Source organism: Eurosta solidaginis, chromosome 2 (genome assembly GCF_040869045.1).
Source record: "Eurosta solidaginis isolate ZX-2024a chromosome 2, ASM4086904v1, whole genome shotgun sequence".
Lineage (NCBI taxonomy): Eukaryota > Metazoa > Arthropoda > Insecta > Diptera > Tephritidae > Eurosta > Eurosta solidaginis.
This window is the reverse complement of record NC_090320.1, coordinates 120556365-120569125: the sequence shown is the minus strand read 5'-3', so window position 1 is coordinate 120569125 and position 12761 is coordinate 120556365. Positions and strand designations below refer to the sequence as shown.

The following is a 12761-nucleotide window of genomic DNA, read 5'->3' as shown; positions in this document are numbered from 1 at the left end:
AAGTCTCCTTTAATCCATAGCTTAAAAATTTGTTTATAAGTGCCAAGAAAGAAATTTCAATAAGGGTGCTCAATTTTTACAAGACTATTACTATGGATTAAAGAAGACCTAAAATAAAGTAGTTTCACTCTTCAAGCTCTTGAATCAAAATATTGATCTTGGGGTTATTTTTCCGTGTGCTTTAGTAAATTTATAAAAATATGTTTGAATAAATGTCCAAAAAGTAGTACTCGCTTTAGGATACTCAACATTAAATAAGTGGAATGATTTAAAACATACATCGACGCATCGATGAAAGTTCATAAATAATATTTTGGTATCATCCAAGTATAGGAAAAACTGATCGAATTTTGCATAGTTTTTGTCGCCCAGCGCTAAAATTAGAGGCTGAATGCTCTCACAGCGTTACTTCAAAAAATTTATATGATCCTCGAGTTGTTGAAGAGTTTGTCCAACGTAAGCAAACGACTCTTGTGAATCGTTAATAGTGAATCTGCAGGTATCTTAGTTCTTGTTGACAGCTAAGAAAATTGTGCGTATTTGGGAACATTACTGCGAAATCAAGATCGATCTGAAAAAAACATTTAAAGTTTTTGTTAGTAAATTGCAAACACAAAACCTATGATTTAAGATTTATTTACCAGACGATATCCATCAGGTTTCTTATGTTCTGGCCACTCGCTAAATATTTGGTGTATGTTTTGAAATTTTGTTTGGGACTTATTTATTCTATAATTGGCGCAAGCTTGCCAAGCGTTTTGAAACTCCTCCGCAGTCAAATTGTCGAACTTCACACGCTGAACCATTTCTTCAGCACCAATTGAACTTGAAATGAAATAAAAATTAAATAAACGAAAAATTAGGTAATATGCTGCAACACCTACCATTTTCCTCGACCTCTGGAGATTCCTTACGACGCTGTTTAGCTTCCGAACTGTAGCTTTTGATGCTCTTTTTCATGTTGCAAAATTTGGTGCACAGTTCTCCTCTCTTTTCGGCTCGATAGAAACTTAATTTCTCGCTTGGGAAATTTTCCGAAATTTCAACTTCTAAGCAGTGGCTACTTTGAAGTAACATGTGGATGTCGGTGTTGATGAAGAATCTTACAATTATGTCAATAAGTATGTTGCGATGTGATTCTTCAAGTTTATTGTGATCCGCATAAAATGATTTAATGTTTGAAGATTTAGAGTCCGAATTTAAAATTGTTGCAAGCGTTACTATTGTTACATCCCTTTCGAAGTTGAAGTAGTTGTCAGATTGGCATGAGAATTGGTTGGCAAATTATTGAATTGGTTGTCAGATTTGCAAGTAATAGCTGAAGGCAATGGTGAAGAGTGGAAATCAATAGGTTTGCCAATTTCATTCCGCCAATTTTCAAAATGAAATTCAAAGATAGCACGGTCCCCTTCTTATCTTTTTCATTATTTCCTTTAATTGGTCTCGTTTCAATATTTTCAGAACTTCAACCGTTAGATTTTGATCTACAAAGAGTTTTTGAAATAAATTAATAATCGTACTAAAGCCAAAAATATAATATGAAACCAACTTTTAAATAATCATACATGATTTTTTTCCATGATTCAAGTAAAATTTTTAAACTTTAAATTAAATTTAAAACTTTAAATTTTTAAAATTTTCAACCTTACTCGCAATATCCATGGCATCTTTTCTAGAAAAATTGCTATGTCCATTTAGATAATAATCTTGCAATTTTTTTAAAAAACTTTAAATTTTTAAAATTTTCAACCTTACTCGCAATATCCATGGCATCTTTTCTAGAAAAATTGCTATGTCCATTTAGATAATAATCTTGCAATTTTTTTAACTCTTATAAAATATTTAACTCTTCTATAATGTGGCTTCTATCCGCTGTATAATCATTTACCACTGCGAAACTTCCCCCCTCAACTGGAGTGCATATATCGACAGTATCTGTACTAATATTGGATACGCCGGCCTCATGGACTGTAGTAGCAATTGAACCTGCCGGAACATCGACATTAAACTTCAAGAAAGTGCTATTTTCACCGGCTTTAGAATCACAAAATAAAATGAAATGCCTGCGCTGTAAATGCCTTTTGTAAATATTAACACTAACAAATAATTGGTGGCAAAATTGGCACCGTAGTCTGTCGTTGGAAAGTAAGTGAATCCTCGTCAAATGTCGAACAAAACCGTCAATCCGAGATAATTTTATTTCACAAACAAAACACAGATTTTATTTCACAAACAAATTTATGCAGTTCTATTTTACCTTTTTTTACTCAACAACTTATGATGCGAAATTCAGTGGCGTCAACTTTTGAAAATTTTCCCTCTTTTGTGTAGTTCTGCAGCCTAAACACGACGGGATTTGCTACTTTACCCGGATTATTTGCACAAAAGAATTGATCGGCAATACTAACACCATCAGTTCTATGAATAAATTCTTTGATTTTATGAAATGCTTCATAAACTCAATGAATAATTTCATAGAAGTTTATGAGAAGCATTCATAAACATTGTTCATAAAGCATAAAAACTGAATTTTCTTCTAAAACTAATTCATGAATTTGCATCCATTACATTTATGAGCATTTTCATAAATTTCTATGAAACTATTCATGTAATTTATGAAAAATTCATTAAAATCAATGAACTTATTCATAAAACCAAGAGCAAAATGTTTATGAACGCTGTTCATGGAAAATTAATAATTTATTTTTATCCGTGTAGGGGTTCCTTATGTTGTATTCGTCTGAAGTTAAGTTAGTTAGTATCTTCCCAATGTATTTTGATAGATCGTAACATGGGACACTGACAGATGACGCAATGGGACGTAAGGGAATGTCCGTTTTGTGGATCTTAGGCAGACCGTATAGTCGAGGGGCTGTAGCCGCGGTGCAAGTTAGTTGCATTTTTTCTATGAAATTTATTATTTTGTTTTTGTAAAATTCGTCGACTAGGTTGCTGTTTTGTTTTTGTAGTGCGTTTGTAGGGTATGTCCTCGCTTTTTATACTCAGTTGAGCAGAGCTCACAGAGTATATTAAGTTTGATTGGATAACGGTTGGTTGTACATATATAAAGGAATCGAGATAGATATTGACTTCCATATATCAAAATAATCAGGATCGAATAAAAATTTGATTGAGCCATGTCCGTCCGTCCGTCCGTCCGTCCGTCCGTCCGCCCGTTAACACGATAACTTGAGTAAATTTTGAGGTATCTTGATGAAATTTGGTAAGTAGGTTCCTGAGCACTCATCTCGGATCGCTATTTAAAATGAACGATATCGGACTATAACCACGCCCACTTTTTCGATATCGAAAATTTCGAAAAACCGAAAAAGTGCGATAATTCATTACAAAAGACAGCTAAAGCGACGAAACTTGGTAAATGAGTTGAACTTATGACGCAGAATAGAAAATTAGTAAAATTTTGGACAATGGGCGAGGCACCGCCCACTTTTAAAAGAAGGTAATTTAGAAGTTCTGCAAGCTGTAATTTGGCAGTCGTTGAAGATATCATGATGAAATTTGGCAGGAACGTTACACCTATTACTATATGTACGCTTAATAAAAATTAGCAAAATCGGAGAAGGACCACGCGCACTTTTAAAAAAAATTTTTTTGAAAGTCAAATTTTAACAAAAAATTTAATATCTTTACAGTATATAAGTAAATTATGTCAACATTCAACTCCAGTAATGATATGGTGCAACAAAATATAAAAATAAAAGAAATTTTCAAAATGGGCGTGGCTCCGCCCTTTTTCATTTAATTTGTCTAGGATACTTTTAACGCCATAAGTCGAACAAAAATTAACCAATCCTTTTGAAATTTGGTAGGGGCATAGATTTTATGACGTTAACTGTTTTCTGTGAAAATGGGCGAAATCGGTTGATGCCACGCCCAGTTTTTATACACAGTCGTCCGTCTGTCCTTCCGCATGGCCGTTAACATGATAACTTGAGCAAAAATCGACATATCTTTAATGAACTTAGTTCACTTTCCCTTTAAAATACTTGAACTCACTTTATCTTGGTATGAAAAAACGAACGAAATCCGACTATGACCACGCCCACTTTTTCGATATCGAAAATTACGAAAAATGAAAAAATGCCATAATTCTATACCAAATACGAAAAAAGGGATGAAACATGGTAAGGTAATTGGATTGTTTTATTGACGCGAAATACAACTTTAGAAAAAACTTTATAAAATGGTTGCAACACCTACCATATTAAGTAGAAGAAAATGAAAAAGTTCTGCAGGGCGAAATAAAAAACTTTAAAATCTTGGCAGGTATTACATATATAAATAAATTAGTGGTATCCAGCAGATGATGTTCTGGGTCACCCTGGTCCACATTTTGGTCGATTTCTGGAAAACGCCTTCACACCACTCCCTTTTAAAACTCATTAATACCTTTAATTTGATACCCATAACGTACAAACTCATTCTAGAGTCACCCCTGGTCCACCTTTATGGCGATATCTCGAAAAGGCGGCCACCTATAGAACTAAGCCCCACGCCCTTTTAAAATACTCATTAACACCTTTCATTTGATACCCATATCGTACAATCATATTCTAAAGTCACCCCTGGTCCACCTATATGGCGATATCTCGAAAAGGCGAACACCTATAGAACGAAGGCCCACTCCCTTTTAAAAATACTCATTAGAACCTGCATTTGATACCCATATCGTACAAACAAAGTCTAGAGTCACCCCTGGTCCACCTTTATTGCGATACCTCGAAAAGGCGTCCGCCTACAGAACTAAGGCCCACTCCCTTTTAAAATACTCATTAACTTCTTTCGTTTGATACCCATATTGCACAAACGAATTCTAGAGTCACCCCTGGCCCACCTTTATGGCGATATTTCGAAACGGCGTCCACCTATAGAACTAAGGCCCACTCCCTTTTAAAATACCCATTAACACCTTTCGTTTGATGCCCATATTGTACAAACAAATTCTAGGGTCACCCCTGGTCCACCTTTATGGCGATATCTCGAAACGGCGTCCACCTATGGAACTAAGGAGTACTCACTTTTAAAATACTCATTAACACCTTTCTTTTGATACCCATATTGTACAAAGAAATTCTAGGGTCACCCCTGGTCCACCTTTATGGCGATATCTGGAAACGGCGTCCACCTATGGAACTAAGGATTACTCCCTTTTAAAATACTCATTAACACCTTTCATTTGATACCCATAACGTACAAACGCATTCTAGAGTCACCCCTGGCCCACCTTTATGGCGATATCTCGAAAAGGCGACCACCTATACAACAACCACCACTCCCTTTTAAAACCCTCATTAATACCTTTAATTTGATACCCATATCGTACAAACACATTCTAGAGTCACCACTGGTCCACCTTTATGGCGATATTTCGAAACGGCATCCACCTATAGAACTAAGGCCCACTCCCTTTTAAAATACTCATTAACACCATTCGTTAGATGCCCATATTGTACAAACAAATTCTAGGGTCACCCCTGGTCCACCTTTGTGGCGATATCTAGAAACGGCGTCCACCTATGGAACTAAGGATTACTCCCTTTTAAAATACTCATTAACACCTTTCATTTGATACCCATAACGTACAAACGCATTCTAGAGTCAACCCTGATCCACCTTTATGGCTATATCCCTAAATGGCGTCCACCTATAGAACTATGGCCCACTCCCTCATAAAATACTCTTTAATGCCTTTCATTTGATACACATGTCATACAAACACATTCCAGGGTTTCCCTCGGTTCATTTTCCTACATGGTTATTTTCCCTTATGTTGTCACCATAGCTCTCAACTGAGTATGTAATGTTCGGTTACACCCGAACTTAACCTTCCTTACTTGTTTATACGAGTTTTTGTCTAATGACAATAATGTTGCCACGGAAGGGAGAATGTTGCATTTCACAACCGATCAGTATGGAAACACGCCATATAACATAACTCAGTTTGACATAAGTGACCAGTACGAGAACACGCCATTCTTTGTCATTTTTATACCCATACATGCACGTACATAATATAAAAGCAATACATTTTTTCTTTTGTCATTCAATGAAGGGAAAAAGTAAGGTGAGCAGTATAAAATTTGACTTGTTAAATTGCGAAATATGACCCAGCATTTCAAATAGAATCTACCTTGATTCTGTACGCGTCACTGTCGATATATCGAGATCTATTGAGGATCTATAAACGTGATATCAACAGGTCGAAGCGGGTTTCATGAGAAAATTTCTGTGTAAACATAGAACGCTCCAGCGAAACGATGAGACTGAGGAAATTCCTATCCAAGGGAGATGCGGTACAGGGACTGATAAATCAGGAAGACGGGAAATGGCTATACAGTTGTAAAGAGTCCCTTCAGGCACTACTTAAAAAATACCTCCCATCAACAAGTGATGCGGAAGAGTTATGTAACCACGTCTACAATCCTAGTACGGAGCGAGAATTACCAGGATTGTGACAAATGCGAAAATTGAATGGGCAATAAAAACTTTTGTCAAGTTCAAATCGCTAGGTCCAGATGGGATATTCCCTGCTATGCTGTAGACGGGCGGTAGAACGATTGTAGAATGGCTTGATTTAATGTTTGAGTGTTGCGTAAAACTGAGCCACGTCCCGCAATCTTGGAGAATGGTTCGAGTAGTCTTCATACCGAAAGCTGTAAAAACCAGTCATCTGCATCCGTAAGACTACAGGCCTATTTGTTTGACATCTTTTCTGCTCAAAACCCTAGAGAGATTAATATCTGCAAACAGAGGAATGCCGCAGGGTGGGGTTTTGTCACTTATGCCGTGGGCACTGTTTATCAACCAATTGCTTGGACGGTTAGACGGAGGACAAGTCAAACTTACGGCAAATGCAGATGACGTTTCAGTTACCATAAGTGACAGATAAATAATAAATTAATAATAGGCGCGATAGCCTCCGAACACATTTTAGGACATTCTGCTCTTCAAATTTTCGTGATGATCCATCAATTTTTTCTTACAAATTGGCGGGACGGGACCTACATGTATTACGCCGACTTCAAACAGCATCTGCAAGGCAGATGAGTTTTCACTGAGAAACTTTTCATAGCAGAAATACGCTCCGAGTGCTTTCCAAAAAATTAAAAAAACTTGTTCTAGCAGCCACGCTGCTCAGCAATCCAAGTACCCGCTGCTGTTCTTGTTGTTGTTGTTGTGGCGGTAAGGTTACTCCCCGAAGGCTTTGGGGAGTGTTATCGATGTGATGGTCCCTTGCCGGATATAGATCCAGTACACTCAGAGAAAAAATCGTTCTAAAACGAACGAAACAAGTTCAAAATTAAGAACATTCGTTGACAAAAGTCTGTTAAGTACGTTTTTTCTTAACTCGTGACCGATGGGCTTGTTTCAAGAACAGTTTTTCCAAGCACACCGTTCGTATTTTATGACCAGTTTGGTATCGATGTGTGAACCTTCTGTGCTCATTTCAAGCACTACTTGGGCTTGATTTAAGATTTTTCGTTCTCACGCTTCGAGCAAGTTTTGTGGTCGTTTTAATAATTTTCGGTCTCAATTCAAGAACGGTTTGTGCTTGATCATTGGTGGGAGGAAGCTAATTTTTTATATGTTACCCCATTATTTATTTATTTTTTATTAATAAATAATTTTTTTGTTATTAATAAAAAAATATTAATAACAAAAAAACTATTATTAAAAGGCAAAAGGTTCGAAAAAACGCATAATATGCATTTTTTCATATATTTCTCTTATCGAGAAATTTTTATTATTTGATGATGCAATCTGAATATATATTTAAAACATTTCATAACAAGTTTGAGAATTACCTGTACATATGTGAATGGAACTAAACGAAAAATAAGAGTTAAAAAAAATAGAATACAAAAAAATGTTTTAAAAAACTTTAGAGTTTGACGGTGATCGAACTCACGCCACACGATCGCAACCGCAACATCATAACCGCTGGGCCACTACAAATGCTTGGTAGCTTGTGCCAAATGTTGTACTTAACATTGTAGTGCACACGAATTGTACCGTTTCTTTTTTCTTGAACTTAATTTAAGAACATTGTTCTTAATTTAAGAACATCGTTCTCATTAATAGAACATTCGTTCATATTTTATGACCAGCCGTTCTCTTTTCAAGAACATGGTTCTCAGTTCGAGAACAAGGTTATTGTTTTAAGAACAGGTCGTTCGTTTTTCAAGAACAAAAAAGTAAGAACATGAAAAGCTTGAATTGAGTCCGGTGGTGCTGGATTTTAGAACGGCGTTTTTCTCTGAGTGTACGCTCCGGTAACAAAGCACCATTAAGGTACTAGCCCGACCATCTCGGAAACGATTTATATGGCCACACTAAGCCTTCAGGCCATCCCTCCCTCCCCACACCCTAGTTCCCAGAGGAGCCTGGGGTCGCCAGAGCCTCCTCTGTTAGTGAAACAGGATTCGCCGGGCGAAGGTGAGATTGACAATTAGGTTGGAGGAGCTATATATTGTGCTACACAAATCCTTGAATCCCCACCCCTGCTGCTCGCGCCACCAGCTCATACGGCCACTTCTACTCATAACTACAATCTCCGTAGTAGAGTCGCTAGCAATGCCGAACATCAGCCCCGCCCCGTCTTCTTCTCCCCCTCTTTCCGGCACTAGCATTCGAGTAGGTCAGGGAAACAGACTCTTAGTCCTTACCACCCTTTGCGCCGTTTGCCACAGAATATATATGTTTGCGACATCTGCCCGATGCAGCTCCTGCCTTGGACGATGCCACTTTCCTAGATGTTCTGGTCTCAGCGACGGCAACTCCCCGACGGGTTTCATCGCGCCATACTCAGGCTGCAAACCCAACTACCCTGTGTACCACAATGCTTACGCAGGGACGTCCAGTCGCAGGGCCACAACAGCATTTGCGTCCTGGCCTCCCCCAACTCAGGCGTAGTCACCCGTCACTTACCCCTAGAGTAACGACGTCTCCCCCGTTACACTTCAGAATACTGCAGTTAAAGTGGGGTTAACTGGTAAGATCATGGAGAAAGATGGCCATCCAAGAGACCAAACTCACAGCAAGATCTGCTTTACAGACCTGCTCTGGGTATAACCCACCACTCAGTGCAATATAATCTATTTGATCCCGATATCGGGCGCATGGACAGCAATCTGGAATGTTAAGGCATATCTGTCCAGTCAATTTAGAAATCATCAACATCTACATCCCTCCTGTCACCTGTTGTCCCAGTGGATACTGCCCTGACATCACTGCACTACTCACTGGCGATAATCGCATTGTCTTTGGCGATTTCAATGCCCCCAACGATTTATAGCATTCTAAACTACAGGCGGACAGAAGGGTTGAGATGTTGGCGGACCAAATAGAGGAAACGACGTTCTGCAAGATAAACGGAAACACCCAACTCGTATAGTAGGAAGCTGTCACAGTTCACCAGATTTATCAATCGTGTGCGCAGGACTAGTAAACTGTGTTAACTGGCATTCGATGGTAACATTGGAATCTGACCACCTACCCATACTCCTTCCGCTCAAGCGATATGCTGACTTCATCACCACTGAAAATCGCACTTTCATAAATTTTAAGAAAGGAAAGTGGGATGACTACAAATATTATACTGACAATCGCTTTGCTGCCCTGCCTATCCCGACTGATGCCCGTCAAGGGGAGTGTGGTTTCCGCAAGGTTGTTGAATCCGCTTCGGCTCGTTTTATTCCCGCCGGAAGAATGCCGGAAATCCGCTCATGTTTTCCATCGGAGGCCGCAACTCTAGCGAGGGAACGTGATCTTATAAGACAGCACGACCCGGCGACCTCCAAATAAGGGATATAAACCAACGCATCCGATTGCTTGTGGATGAAGACAAGCGGGCGGAATTGGAGGAACACTTAAAGAATTGTAACCTCTCTGCCGGTGTAGAAAAGCTTTGATCCACCGTAAAGCCCTATCGAACCCGACTAAGCACAATGACAAAGCTGTCGGATGTGAAAAAATGCTCGTGCAATATGTAATGCATTCTACGGTTGACAAAGTCAGACGGCGGGCCAACAGACGCCCACACACGCAAAAACAGCGCGTCCTCAATTACCATCAACGCCAAAGAGGTTTAAAATACCATCGTTCATGCTAAACCATCTAAAGCAGTAGGCCCAAGCGGCATGACCATGCCGATGCTCAAAAAACTAGTCAAAGAGGGATTTAATTATCTAGCGCATGTCTGCAACCTGTCCCTGTCCATCTTCGTCATCACCGAAAAATAGAAGATGGCCAAGGTGGTTTCGCTCTTAAAGCCTGGAAAGCTAGCTAACATAGGACATTCTTATCGTCCGTTATCTCTCCTATCGCCAGTAGCCAAGACACTTGAAGCCATTCTGCTTCCCTATTTCAATGCTAATTTGCGCCTTGCCAATCATCATCATAGCTTTCGAAAATTACATAGCACTACCCCTGCTCTAAACGCCATTAACAGACAAATAAATTGCGGATTAAATCAAAAACCCCACCATAGGACAGTACTCGTTGCGTTAGACCTGTCAAATGCTTTTGATACGGTCAAACACGGCACGTTACTGCAAGACCTGGAAGGGTCATCCCTTCCCCCAGTCTCAAAAGGGTGACAATTCAGGAACATAACACACAAACCAAGAAAATTAAACATGGTGGTGTCCCCATCCCCACTTAATTTTTGCATATCGAAGCTACCTTCACCACCAGAAGGAGTCGCTATTGTTTCCTACGCCGATGACTGCACAATAATGGCTACAGGCTCAGGCCCACTCATCCTGACATTGTCACGGGCCAAATCGTCGGCGACCTTATTTACAACACGGACGCGCCAAATTTCGACCATATTGAAAATCCACATCGATGGCATCACGCTACCGACTGCCTTACACCAAAAAATCTTAGGTGTGACGTTCGATCAGGATCTATATTTTGAAGAGAATACAATCGCAATTGTCCCTAAAATCCAGAACCGTAATTAAATCCTCAAATATCTTACCGTTAGCACTTGGGGTAAAGACATTGAAACGCGCATTACTACTTACAAAGCAATTGGTCGGCCGATTGCATGCTACGCGTCGCCGATACGGTCGCCTAGCCTAAAGTTACTCGCTGGAAGAAAATACAGGCCTGCAAAAATACTGCCCTCAGAATGCTGCTGTCTTCTTATGTCCCAAGAACACCGCATACACAATGAGGCGAGAGTACTCCCCATTAGTGAGAGAAATGAAATGCTGAACAAACAGTTTTTGCTGAATACATCTCATTGATGAGGCTACAGCTCCCAAGGGCCTAAGGGGTCATCTCCATAAGCATTATGAGGAAATACGGCTCCTGAGAATACAGCCGTATGAAGCAAAATGGACAAGCAGGTCCTCAGTCATATCCACAACCGGGCGTCGGACCTCTATGCCAGGAATTGCCCTGATAATCCAGTACTTTAACCAGTTGATCAGAAAATTAAATAAAAGTGTTGCACGCATCAAATTTCTATTGATAGTCATAAGTAAGACCAACTGAACCTTAATCAGGTTATGCTACGCCTCACATTTTTAAAAATTTGACGCGCCCAACGCTTTTATTTAATTATCTGATCATCGCCCTAGATTGATGAGGAGTGAGCTTTTAGTATTATTATTACTTAATGTAAGTATTGTTTTTAATAAAACCGTTTATCTTAAAGAATTTTTTTAATTATTTTGTTTTCAAGTTTTTAGTCTTAATTGCCTATTTTTATTCTATTTAGTATATATAGTGATTCATTATTACAAGGACTCTTTCCTGACAATTTGTTATAATCTAAGTCCTCGAACTCTAAAGTATTTTGATGTCACTTCTACCGGACTGTTTGTAATTTTTATTCCAAATATGAGCCAAAATGGGCCACAGATACGAGTATTTTTAATATCTCGATCCTTTCCGCACCTATCGAAATTTTTTTTTTCATAAAGCGATTTCTATTTCTGTATGTAATATGTGTTCCAAATATGAGCCAAATTGTTCTACAAATACGATTTTTTAACATCTCGATGCTTGCACCTCCTGGCGTCAATATTTTTTTTCATATGTTGCTTTCAATTCATGTATGTAAAATGTGTTCCAAATATGAGATAATTGGAGCACAAATACGATTTTTTTAATATCTCGATACCTGCGCCACCTAGCGGAAATTATTTTCATATTTCGATTTTTTTTCATAGATAGCTTTCTATTACTGTTTGTATTATGTGTTCCAAAGATGAGCCAAATCGGACCACAAATACGAAACATTTCGATCCATGCGGCACTTATCGGAGATTTTTTTATTATTGCATTGTCATCGGGTTCTGAACTATATTCTAAGTTTTAAGCTTGTAGCTTATCGGGAAGTTACTTAAATTTTAATTAAGCTAATAAAAGCTAAATAAACCCGTTTAATAAAAAGAGGTACTTGTTGGACCTCCTCAACGGATTGTTCTGTGACCTGATCGCCGCCAGGTGGCGCAAGTACCGAGATATTAAAACAATTGTATTTGTAGTTCCATCAGGCTCATATATGGAACACATATCACATACATGAATAGAAAGCGAGATATGAAAAAAAAAAACGTGGGTCGCGTAAAATTTCTATTGATAGTCAATCGCTCATATCTTTACAAATAATACTTGCACATATGCATAAATACGATCAACTGAACCTTAATTAAGTTAAGCTACGCCTCGCGTTTTTAGAATTTCACGCGCCCAACGCTTTTATTGATTTTTGTGATCAATGC

At 38.7% G+C, this 12761-nt stretch overlaps 1 protein-coding gene across 4 annotated transcripts in view; it reads right to left on the bottom strand.

The window, feature by feature from the left end:
• The window catches only part of Hr38 (Hormone receptor-like in 38), an 801608-nt gene that overhangs the window by 395360 nt on the left and 393487 nt on the right, over positions 1–12761 (bottom strand). Inside the window, exons 5-7 of one of the 4 annotated variants that reach the window (XR_010949625.1) lie at positions 885–1484; positions 642–825; positions 240–571 (exon numbers count right to left, since the gene is read on the bottom strand). The exons of the other annotated variants lie outside the window; for them this stretch is intronic. The gene's annotated coding sequence lies outside the window, so the exon portion shown is untranslated. Of the gene's footprint in view, positions 1–239; positions 572–641; positions 826–884; positions 1485–12761 lie in introns of those variants that run through there. 4 annotated transcript variants of the gene reach the window in all.